Here is a 13,032-nt window from a genome sequence, read left to right on the forward strand (position 1 = left end):
CAGGCGCGTTGCCCAATACGCATGCCATGTTGTGCCGACGGGGATGCCGCGGCGTGCGGCGATGCGCGGGCGGTTGTTTCGCAGCGGGATACTCGCCGCAAAGCATTCCAAACGTCACACTCCGAACGTCCTACGGAATGATGTTCAACGCGAGCTGGATAGACGCCGTTGATCTGGTATAATCTCCCGGAGGAGGCGAACGAACGATCGGGAGTCTGGATGGAGCCTTGGCCCAACACACGCACGCACACACACACAAGCGCGCGTTAAAAGGTACATACAATACAGAAGGTACAAGAAGCCCGCTCCGCGGTGCGGCTAGCTACCGTTCTCTTTTCAAATCAGCGGCGCTGTCTTACGGGTTACGAAAGTCATCCAAATAACGGACAGCCGCCCAGCGTGTGTCCGTGCGGCGTTGGTTTTTACCTGCTGCGTTTGCGGCAGCTTCGAAGATGCACCGAAACCCTTGAAGAAGATACGCGCCAACTTCGAAACTTGGACCAGAAGGATCATCCTCGGCGATGCCACGCGATGACCGCGTCTTTATTGTTGTTCCATGTTTTTTTTATTTTATTTTATTTTTTTTTCATTCAGTTCTATTGTTTTTCTACGTGGTATCATAACTTTTTTTTCATGCCTCTCAGTCCGAGGAGGCTGGAATTGAAACGAAAGGAATCCCACCCCGTGTTGCGTATCAAATTACACGGCTCGAGCGAACTCGAAACTGGATGGGAGAGTCATCGCTAAACACCCCCGCCCCCAAAACTACCCCAGTCGCTTCGCTGCTTCCAAGTCGATTGAATCGTTTCGACAATGACACCTGCAGCGGTGAGGAATTCTCGTATACGTTGTACACATGCATGTACGTATACGGACGGGTGTATAGGTGTAAAAGATTCCACTGCACGCCCCGTGCTGGATACGATTTCTTGTGCATTTGATCTTTTGTAGGAATATTACGCGTGACGCGCAGTATGTATTCTCCGATGAAAAGGCGAACGTATCGTCGTAGAAATGCGTCGATCTTTGTGACTTTTTACTTTTCATCGCCTCTAGTGATGTATGAAAAGTATTGGTTTCGGTGGAAAATTACTTTTTATAATTTTAACGAATTTCCACGTATTCGCGCGTATTCTAGAATCCGAAAAACAGGTTTTTAGAATAATCTCGGTCTATAGGTTTGTCCGGATGATATCTGCCATGTCTAGTTTAATTTGAACTTCCGGTACAACCAAAAATAAATCGATTTTAAATGTTTTACCGACAAACATACTTTTTCCGAATATACGATAATATTTTGCCCGGTTTAAATGTTTTTTTTTTTTTTTTTTTAATTTACACATTTTTGTTTTTCAACAATTTTCTTTCAAATCTTTCTTTCAAAACTTTTACACTTGGCTGCCAACTCTTATCAGTTTCAGACTTTTCACGATATTTAAGCCTTTCATTAAAAATTGAATCACGCCTTATAAACAGATATAGTGAGACACGCCAAGTGTCTCGCTAACAAACTGTTATACATCCGAACGAGTACAAAACTTAACAATTTCAAATAACCATCATTCCAGAACCTCGACAAAAGACCTCAAAATCTTCACGACTATTCCAGATGTTCCAGGTTTCCGCCTCGAAAGTGGCAAAAATGGCTCCTATACCGTCATTCGCGATAAAATCCCCGAAAGTTTACAAAAAGAAAAAAAAAAAAAAAAAAGAAAAAATCTCGAACGATCAATTATCCACGTACTATAATACAATAATTTTCCCGCACGTTCAGTTTATTCGGTTCCTCGATCGTTTATCAATCCGACTTGCCACACTTTGCGAGAAGAGATCGAAATAAAGGAAAAATAAAAATGAATAAAAGAAAAAAACAAAAAACAAAAAAAAAAATCAGCGACACGTACATCGTCGCCGAGAGAGAGACGCGCTCTTCTCCAAAGTTGAAACACAGCGGCTGTCGGCCCGTGCAACGGAGACTTCGGGTGTTTCAGGGGATAGGGACGGAGAGCGACGGTGCCGAGAGTCTTCGTTCGTCCGCGTCCGGGGCGGATGACAAGCTGATCGGTCAACCGGTGACAGGGGTTGGCGCAGCGCGCGATATACGCCGTAGGAGAGAGTTCCTCGAGGATGAGCGGACCACCCCGTCCGTCGCCGATCATGTCCGACTCCGGTAAACTGACCGCCCCCTCATCCATCATCACCGCCGGCCGAGGCGTTCGATCGCGATTCTACACCCGGAGATGCCGATGCCAAATTGGCGAGTGGAACGGCGACGATGCTCTCGATCTTGATGGATCGTATCGAGTTTTATCGATCGCGATCTATGGCGTTACGACGAAACGAGAGAGAAATTTTCGCTATGTACCTGCGATCGTTATGCCGTAGGTTCATCGTTGATTCGCGAAACCGAATCGGGGTGGAGAAATTAAGCTGCTGCGGGTTTAATTTGTTCTCAGGATTTTATACTCGCCACATACATATGCGATAATTATTGGAAAGTTTCGCGACGGATTTGTTTGGTTCGTATTCTTTCTTTTCATTCGTGAGTGAGATATTTTAAAGCTTCTCCGTACAACGGATTTCAAAAATACACTTTTTATGTACACGTACGTCGAACTGTAGGATGTCAGGGGATATTATAAACGGTGGAATTCAGTTTTAACGGAGAGAAAGAAATGCAACTCGATTATCTTTGAATAATCTACTTCAAACACGTGTGTGAGATGAGTTTTTCCTTTTTTTTTTCTCGCCGTTATACTTTCCCATTTGCGGATCATTGTTTACACAGACAAGATAATACTTGGCGAATTCTGCAATGCGGCAGCGAATCGAATCTAAAGACAGCCAGCAAAGAATGGATTAATTTAGCACGTACAATTATACACGTACACTGTGAATGATCCGAAGACTGGCAATTTAAAGAAAATTCCGACGTCCAGTTACGTTTTCAGATATAAATTGAAACCTGGCACGTGACCTCAGTGCGTTTATAAATACCGAGTTTTTTCTTTTTTTTCTCAAATATTTTACAATAAAAAAATCCATCTAGCAAACGCACAATTAATAACACGCCGATGATTACAAGCTTGCATTCTGCAGACCAACGCGATCTTCCCGCAGGGTCCATATAATTGCAGTGGTCGCCGTACATGATTGAGATACTCGCGTGTCCGAGTACAGAGTGGCAAATTGATTACACGTAGGTACGTAGGCACTGTATCACAGACACTCCTGTATAATTGAACAATCTCTGATTGAAGTTACCGTACATATACGTATAATTAGACGATGTCCGTCGACTGCATACGTATCATACACACAGGTATCACGTAGAGTGGTTATACCACCTATGATAGCCCCGTACAAAGGCAATACACGCGCGTGTAAATAATCTCGGACATCGGAACGGACGTTATGTACATATAACATACACGGTACACGCAGGAATACATATAGATACATATAGACGTGTGGACGTGTAACGATCATATCCGCGAAATAATTACCGGTTGATAATTTCTGAATAGCCTAATTAGGACCACGTCCTAAGCCCAGGGCCGGCACTTTGTGGGGCAAGACCTGTGTGCGCGTAAATATAATTGCATGACCAGAGTAACAAGTCGATTGTGCCCGCAGGGCAGAGCGCGAAAGGGACGAGCGATGCTGGGGGGGGCAAAGTGGGGTGTAGGGGGGCGATTCACACACGCTACGGGATGAATCGACGCGTCGGGGGTGACGGACTTGGCACGTGCTCCGGAAGATCGCGCCGAGGACCGCAGGTAGGTAGACGTCACTAGCTGAGGTATAACCTGAAATCCCTGTGAGGTAATTATGACCGGCTCGTCTTAGTGTCAACCCCCTTGGATATTTGTCCCTGACCTAACCTTTCACTTTTCAAAGTAGTCGTACCTTATCGTCGACGGATTATCACCCCCCTTGTGACGTCGCTTTATCTGTTACAGTCAAGGCTGAGAGAAATTTGAAATGTATTTTCAGAAAAACGGTTACACTTCTGATAAGCCAACGTCGTCGATTCTATCGTCCTTTTATTTATTGCGGCTAACAATAAGCTTGCGAGAAGTTATTGATTGACATTTTTTAGAAAAAATCGTTATTTATCAACGGCAATGAATTTCTGAAATTCTGTGGAGTGTAATCAAGCAAAACGTTATGTTCTTATTCCACAAACTCGCCTATTTCAGAGTTGTTCTCAATTTGCTGGATTGTAGTTGTTCTTTTTTCAACGCTTATTAAAAGTCATGTTTTACGAACCGTTGTTTCCGTAATTTTTTGCATTCAGATCTACGAAATTTCGGAATATATTCCAACTTAAAAACTTAGTTTTTTTTCAGCGCGCGGTCATGTTTTACTGAAAAAATAATAACCTGTTGGAAAACCAAAGAAATTTTTTATACTTGGGTACACTTTACGCTTTTTATACGTCTAAGAAACTGTAAATCAAAGCTTGACTCCATCCGCTGTAACTGGATTTTACAATTGGGTGATCGAGAGCTGGAAAAATTGTCAATTTTACCCAACAAACAGTTTAGTATATGTATATGTAACGGAAAAAGTCGGATAATTTTTTGAATAAACCGTTTATACCACGCTGTTGAATATCGCGCTGAAAAATTTTCCAAAGTCCAAAAGTATGTTTTCAGCCAATTATAGAATTTGTGAATCTTCCGCTTCTTCTTCGTCTACCTGCAGCAGAGATGCGCAGAGAGAAGGTTGGTTTCGAGAAAAGTTCCGGGTTCACGACGAACAGTAGCATACCTCCGGATAAATACTTTAAATACAGGCTGAGTCGGAGTAATCCTTTTCTAGTAATAAGTCCTTGTTAAGTGTAATGAATCCAGGGTCAAGAGTAGAGGTCCGAGTGTTGTTTGCATTGGTTATACAAGGCGTGGGCCCGAGGCAGGAAAGATCCATAAGATGAAAGGGAATGATCGACACTTGGGTCCGGGCGCCTGCTTTTACCCTCGTTAAATTCTGGATTTGGATATTTGGATACGTATAATCTTCTTTGACCAATTCGAATCTCACCGACTGACCGTTGCATTTCGAGAAGGAGCTCCAAGGTGTCGGTTCTTGGGAATACAACGAAGAATGGCGAAACGCTTCAGGAGTACAATGAGGAAAAGTTGTTACAATAGATCCGAGCGCGGTCCTTTCGAAACAAAGATCATGGCCCCGTTTGATCTTGTTTGCGGAGAAAAGAAAGAGAAGAAAAGAAAAGAAACAAACAAGCGTAACGAACAATGCCAAGCACCAAAGGGAAAGTGAAAAGCTTACAGTAACGAACGAACGTAAATTACGGAGATGCGATTTGCGGCATGGGAAGTTTGTTTCGCGAGTTGCCGCGAGTCCTTTAAGGTCGCATTAATTAAAAATAATTCCTCCCTCCTTGATTCCAGCTACCACCCATCCTATCTTACGGATGCCAAGAGTGCCGGGGTGCTTTGCAGCGGCAAGCGGCGACACGCAAAGCTTCACCAGGGGGATTAGAGATGAAAGTCAGAGCATCAATGCAATCAATGTTAGCCTAGTCATAGCCCAATTAAAGTTAACTTTAACGATTCTGGGGTCACTACGTCCTTATTCACCGGTAAAAGGAGAGAAAGAGAGAGAGAGAGAGAGAGAGAGAGAGAGAGAGAAAATCAAAGAGCACAAGGCAGACCGCGCGCATGCGGAGGGACATGGACCTGCATAAGTGCAGCGGTGTCGCGGGTGCGAGTCAAAAGGATTCTGTGGATGATCGCGCCTTCTAGGGCTCCGGTTCGGCGGTTTATTATTACACTTGTGTGGTACACGAGACCCTGCGTAACCAATTGAAAAAAAGACGCGTAATGATCGCCCGCGCTGCCCCCAAGACGCGATCTTGCTTCCTTATTATACACGGTGTACTCGACGTGTAGGGTGGTCCAAAATTTTTGGATTGTTAATTTTTTCTTAAAAATCTTCTTCTTCTTATCCGTAAAAGGGAATCAAATTGTTCGTCCGATTTCAGATGAATGAAAATTTTAGAGCTGCTGCAATTAATACATATTTTCAACGAAGTACGGACGTGATAACAGAATAAATAATGGAAGCAGATTCTCCTTAGGTCTTAGATTTTCTTTCATATCTCTTCCTAATTTGCAATTCTTTGGTTGGTGAATTTGGTTGGTTATCAGAATTTCATCGCACCTTAGGTTCAGATCAAATGGTTATGCTGAATATTCGACTCCCAAATTGTAGACGGATGTTAATTTTCGATGATTAAGTTACTCCAGAAAACTTACTGTTTTTGTGAATAATTTCCAAATACCGTTCTCTCATAGAATTTAAAAATAAAGGAATATTATTATTTAATCATTTATTCATCTACCGCATGAAATGGCAAGGAAAAAGTCGTAACTCGTTCTGTGCGCGCATAATTATTCTTACAAAACTACCTTACACGCAGGTGTGTTATTGTTAAAAACGTTTAAATCTTCCCTCATTAGTGCAGCGTTCGAATGACCCCTCCACATTACACGGCAAAGTACTTGATACACGTATGATGTACCAAACGTCAGCCTCTAATGTTGGTAAAGAGTGCAGCGCCTGCAAACCAGAGGATGAGGATGTCGAGAAGAAGGGTGCACGATTCGTAGGCTCTCTCTCGGCATTGAGGCGGCGGTTTGATAGATGCCATTCGCCTTTGAACTCCGCCGCCGTCATCTCGCGGTAGGTTGCCTAGCGCTACTCGTGGATCGTTCTCTCTCACCCACACGCGGCACACCAATTTAAAGAGGCTGCAGGCCTCCTTTTTGTCGATACGATTTATATACATATAATACGCGGACCGCTGTGAAAACGCCACTTGATCCGTACCCGCCGCCCCTTAACCCTCAAAACCCTTCGATGCGACTCCGATGTTAAAAATGAAGAACGAAGCAAAACAAGAAGATGAATATATAAAAGAAGGGCAAGGTTGAAGTGAAAGTTTTGCTTGTACTATTACGGGAAATATCGCTCTAGTTTATCGTGGATAAAGACGAAAAGAACGAGAAAATTCTACGTACGATTATGGATTCACCAGAGACCGGCTAGGTACATGACGTCGTTTTGAGCACTGTTTTCAAAAGCTATAAAACAGCCAGTCATTCTTACGTCCACCGAAGCTTATTTCATGGGGAAATGACATTTGAGTGTCAAACAATTGATTACAGAGGGTTACGTTGTGCTCTTTGCAACAGAAACGGAATTTTCGTCATGTGGGGTTCGGGTGAGTTTGCTACCGCGCATCTCCGTTTAGAGCACACCTTGTCTCCTTGCACCATGGGTGCATGATTGCGGTTGAAGAGAGCCGTGGGATGACTGTCCGAGGTATCGGATACGAGAATTATAAGGATCGCAGCATCAATACTCATTAGGGGTTTGTCACATCTGGCGGCTAGATCGCGCGACGAACAAAGATCCCTCTCTATCAATTCCTGGCCTTCGATATTATTATACAAAAGCGCCGACCGGTAACGGATTGCCGTTTCATGAGCTGGCGGAAACTTAAGGAACGGATTATATTCCGAGCTACGGCGACCCGGAGGATCGGCCGGATATCTTCACTCGGCCATCGTGACACTGGCCGTTTGTTACATTTTATCTCCGCAGCGTACCCGTGTAACCGGTATCAAAACTGTTCCAAGGCGTTCGATCCCTTCTTCTCGTTCTTCAAGTACAAGGAAAGTGATGTTAAAAAAAGAAAGGAAAACAGACAATTGGGACAAGTCAAACTATTGCCAAAGTGTACAACAACTTTACACTATGCTTAGTTAGAGACAAATTTCTTAATACTCTGGGTTACAAATGGAGTCTAAATGTAGGGTGTAGGTGTAATACGCGGCTTGAACTGTGTGACTCGGCAAAGTAAGAGAGTGAAAATTTGCCTTTGACAAGAATGGCAAGATTTTTGAGATCCCGTACACTTGTCTATATTTGCAACACGTGTATTGTCTACTACACATGTTATATACCTGTTTGTCGGCGATCGATGCTCAGGTATATAAGGTACGCATTTCTCTGTACCTTACACGCTCTGTCGCGGTGTTGGTAAATGCATGTAACCGAAGCCACGATCGTTATTGACCGGCACACGACGAACAGTGTAAAGCATAATGTGGAAGCACTGATTGTCCGAGTTTGTCCATTGAGAAGTTGCAGATTCGGCGTTCGCTGCGCCTCCACACTACGTACGTACGTCTATAATTTCGAATCGAAATGCCCCAGGAATAGGGAGCGACGGTTGTTGTCAGGGGACTCTAGCACTTCTCCAAGGGTCATCCTCATTGTCTGTATCAACTGTGGCACGCTCTTCCCTTTCGCAGCATCAATACGGTTGCACCTCGTGATGCGAAGAAGGAGAGGAGGTTCGATTCCTCAATGGATGCATTGAGTTCTCGCACCGGAAAACGAAACATCTTTATAGGTATAAATAACGAAGGTGGGTTAGTGGGTACCTTGGGGCGTGCCACAAAAAAAAGAAGTTTTTTTTTTCATCAAACGCGCATCAAAATTTCGGTAGAGCGTCTCGAGTAGAATATCTCATTGTCAAAAAAGTACTAAGGTAGAATTTTCTTAACTCTCACCGATCAAGAGGTATTCAAGATGACTCAACGTTTATAGGCGAATGTCTCTTAGAACATTTCTCTAGAGTTGGGAAAATTCTATCTCAGTACTTTTTTACAGAGCGTGAAATTTCCAATAATAATCTGTATTTAGATAGTTTATAAGTCAAGCCGTTACCGAGAAAATAATTCAAATATTTTCCGACTCTCTTTACGTGTTATTCAAATGGAAAATGGAAAAAATAAAATAGGCATCTCTAAATATCAATATTAAGAGCTCATACGTGGATGAGATATTCTATTTGAGATGGTCTATAAAAATTTTGATGCACGTTTGAAAAAAACTAAATTTTTTTATTTTTTTTCCACACCCTGGGGTACCTACACCCATGGACTCTTACCTGTTGCCAAAAACGCTGACGCGATTCTGATGTTCGTATATGTACGTGGATGCGGAGAGAAAGAGAGAGAGAGAGAGAGAGAGAGAGAGAGAGAGAGAGAGAGAGAGAGAGAGAGAGAGATGAAATAAAATCGCCGAGGGGCTCTAAGTCGAGTTTATTGCGCGTTTGATGCGAATTGCGTTGATCGAGGATCGCAATTGACTAGAAGAAGCCCATATTTCGAGGACCTGTGGAGCGCCAAAACTCCTAGGCGTGTAAGCTCGATAAACGGGGTCCTCCGCATCCGCTGGGGATTCGCTCGGTTACGGATAACGACCCGTAACTATACGGCCTCCTTTGACTCCATTGACCGGGCCAAATGAGGCATGTCGATGTCACGATGAATCGGTAAACGCACCGAGGGAAGATCCCACCGCAGTTACTCGCGACACACTCCAAGTATACACCCAACATCATAGATACAGTCTGAGAATTCCTCTTACTTTTTACCTTTCTTGAAAACGTACGACAGGTACCTAAATCGCGGGAGTCCAGGTGGTTCATCTGGTGGGAGAAACGTCGACTAATGATCGTAGCCGCTCGACGCTAATAATCCCGTCTCTTGCGACATCTTTCACTTTGCAGAGTTTCTTTATTGTATTATACAGTTGATGCTGGTTTTGATATTTCCATGGCTTATACCGTCCCCGAGTCGATGCGGTAAAACCGATGCGATCTACCGTGAACGGAGCAGTTAGCTCTTAACGTGACGTATGGAAGTGTTGATGCAAAAAGACATTGGCCAATCATATTCATTACCGTTGAGTTAACGGTATAAATTATCTATCTCTTCTAATGACTTACCGTGATATATCATCACGCGTGCACTTCTAATAACTTAATTGTAATCTCCGCCTTTCTCGCTACGGTACATATAACTCTACGATATGTATATCCTATACACTAGGCATTCGAATATCGCACCAGCACGCTTCGATGATTTCTACAAAGACCAATTCGAAATCAAAGATGGGATTATAACGGACGCAGAAATGTATTCTTGCAACATCCCGAGCTGCTCAGGTCACGACGATCAAGCGGAGTAATTGTAAAAGAAAAAGAAATCCCCAAGCGTTTCATATATTTACTAGAGAACATAACAACCGTCAATAAAATTAACTAAAAAACGAAGAATGTTACGTTCTCGACCAGAAGAAATAGATGGAACGAACAAGCCTAACACAGTGCGAAAAGTCACGCAGTTTCTACAGAATTAGCAGAATCTTGTGTCTCAAAAAACTACGCAGTGCGTAAGAATTATTATTATATTATACGCAACAAATTCTCTTCAGCAATAATCAGTATTCGCACAGCACCCACACCGATGTAGGTATCCTTCGGTGCGTAGAGTCTACACCTTGCACAATACCTATGCAAAATTGGCGTCATTGAAGTCGAATGACGTGACGCGATCAATCAGTTACGTACGTGGGAGCGTCGAAACATCGCATGCGGGCTTTCGGTTTGCCGTCATAGTACGTACGCACATACGCACACAGACGCGCGCGTTACGCGTTGCATTGCATAATGCGAAATGAATACGATCCGCCAGATGCAAGCGCGACACGCGGTATCGCATTGTGTCGACGTCGAGAGCAACGAGGCGAGGTTCACGCAATGTCACGTTTGCCCCGCAGCAGCGGCGACGGCAGATCGGCAACCCCCTCGACACCGGATCACATTAGAGGTACCTACATGTATGCGTGATGTACAACATCGGGCAACTTGTATCCCCCTGGCTAATAATTATTATAATAACGGTCATAACACGACGTATGAACCGGAGCAGGGGAGGGTTCCAGGCTTCGCCTATGATCGACTATACGCAGTGTTTAGTTTCGCACTGCGGGGTATAATTCAGCATCCGAACGCGAAAGGAAGGCGGCGGCGGTGCGGCCGCGGCGAATTCGCCACGGCCAGCTGGGGTTCGACTAAAGTCTCCTCGGGATTCGTCCCCGGGTCTCTTTATTGCATTATGCACGCAGCTCATTCAAACTCTCGGCGCTCAAGTGCCCAAAAGTAAAGTGGAAACCGCTTTGTTATTCTTTACGGTAGGTGTATAATGCATGTACTATGCTCTGTGTATACATATTTGTTATAGTTATTGAGTCGTAAAGCGAAGGCGTGTCTGGGCTGCTGCACCTTGTAGACGTCGTTGCAGGCACCTGACAATGAGTGTATTTCATTCATGACTAGGACTGGTATACACCTATGTATATACTCACCGTCGCGTCAACAAGTCGAGAAAAGATAACGATTACTGTTGTGCGTTTTCACCGATGCACAATCAATGATGTTTCCTCTCTTTACACGTCTTTCGCGTCTAAAAAAACTATACGAATTTTTGTCAAAAATGGGATGGCTTTCCACCCAACGTCAAATTGTCTAACAAGGGGAGTGTCAAACTTGGGAATCACAGATTTCCATCACTTTTATATATATTGTAGGGCAGGGTCCCCTCAATAAATATATAAACCGGCAAGACGCCATTCGTTTTTATTATTGAGAAATTTCAACTCAAAGTTCTATATGTAACTTAAGTAGAAGGAACCTTTTTACCGGTTGCAGCAATAGTTCCGTGGCGTAGCGGTAACGCTCTTGCTTACTGAACGACTTTATTTTTGATAATATTGATTACTTTGTTATTATAATTATTACAAATCCTATTTTTATCATTTTTTGTATTTTTTCCTAACTTAAAAATAAAAAAATAATTTATAGAAATATTAATTATTAATTATTTATTTTTGTATTAAATAATTTATAAAAAAAAAAAAAAAAAAGTAACTCTAACGGAACTTAAACAGCCGTTCGGTCCCTCAGTAAGCAAGAGCGTTACCGCTACGCCACGGAACTATTGCTGCAACCGGTAAAAAGGTTCCTTCTACTTAAGTTACATATAGAACTTTGAGTTGAAATTTCTCAATAATAAAAACGAATGGCGTCTTGCCGCTTTATATATTTATTGAGGGGACCCTGCCCTACAATATATATAAAAGTGATGGAAATCTGTGATTCCCAAGTTTGACACTCCCCTTGTAAGACGGAGGACGCAGCTTGGATGGTCTACAATAATATTGTACATATTTTTAGGAGTTTAAAAAAAAAAAAAATGTAAACATTTGAAACAATTTGAGTTCGAGGGCTTTATTGTTTATAGTTTCAAGAACATTTTGGGATTCTTGAATTGAAATAAATAACAAAATGGTAGCATGGCGCTTACAAGTAGCGAACGATAAGATTTTCAAACCGGTGGTACAAGATCCTCGGTCAATTTTTATCTGCTCGACTTGAAATTTTGACACAAACTCTAAAACTTGTTTATCGATTCGAGTTCGTAGTTAGACTTTTGAATTTCAGTCCCAAAATTTATTCATACAACTTTTGTCAACTGTTTCACGGTTGAAAAATGAAAGCTTTTGTTCATAATCGTCTATATTCGAAAAAAAAATTTGTGTTTAACATTTGGACTACGAAGTCAAACCCGAAAAGGTGTTTTTAAGTCGATAAATTTTTACTATCTATTACAAGTTGAACAGTGATGTCAGGAAATGCGGCATCGCAAAAGCCCTCGAGTACGAAGTCGTTTGCTACTTATATGCGCCACGGAGCCATTTTGCTATAAATTTCAATTAAAAAAATTGTACAATGTTCTTGCAACTATAAATAATAAAGCCCTCAAACGGAAATTGCTCCGAGTGTTTTTATTTTCTTTACAAAAAAACTCGTAAAAGTAAGCATGATTTGAGACCATCCAAGCTTACGCCCCCCACCCCCTCGCTACTCCAAAAAACTTGTAATTTGGAAGAGAAGTTGGAACTCAAGGGTATGTAACAATAAACTTCCGTCAGGGTACGCTACTGGACGGTCAAAACTGCTCAAGTTCGTAACTTACAAGGCCACATAATTCAAATTGAAGTGATAATGTGGATTTTTTTCAACATCACCGTCCATCCGCCCACTGATGGTTGAAAACATTGTTTTTTTTTTCTTCTAATTTTCGT

This window comes from Neodiprion lecontei, chromosome 6 (assembly GCF_021901455.1).
Source record: "Neodiprion lecontei isolate iyNeoLeco1 chromosome 6, iyNeoLeco1.1, whole genome shotgun sequence".
NCBI classification, from domain to species: Eukaryota; Metazoa; Arthropoda; class Insecta; order Hymenoptera; family Diprionidae; genus Neodiprion; species Neodiprion lecontei.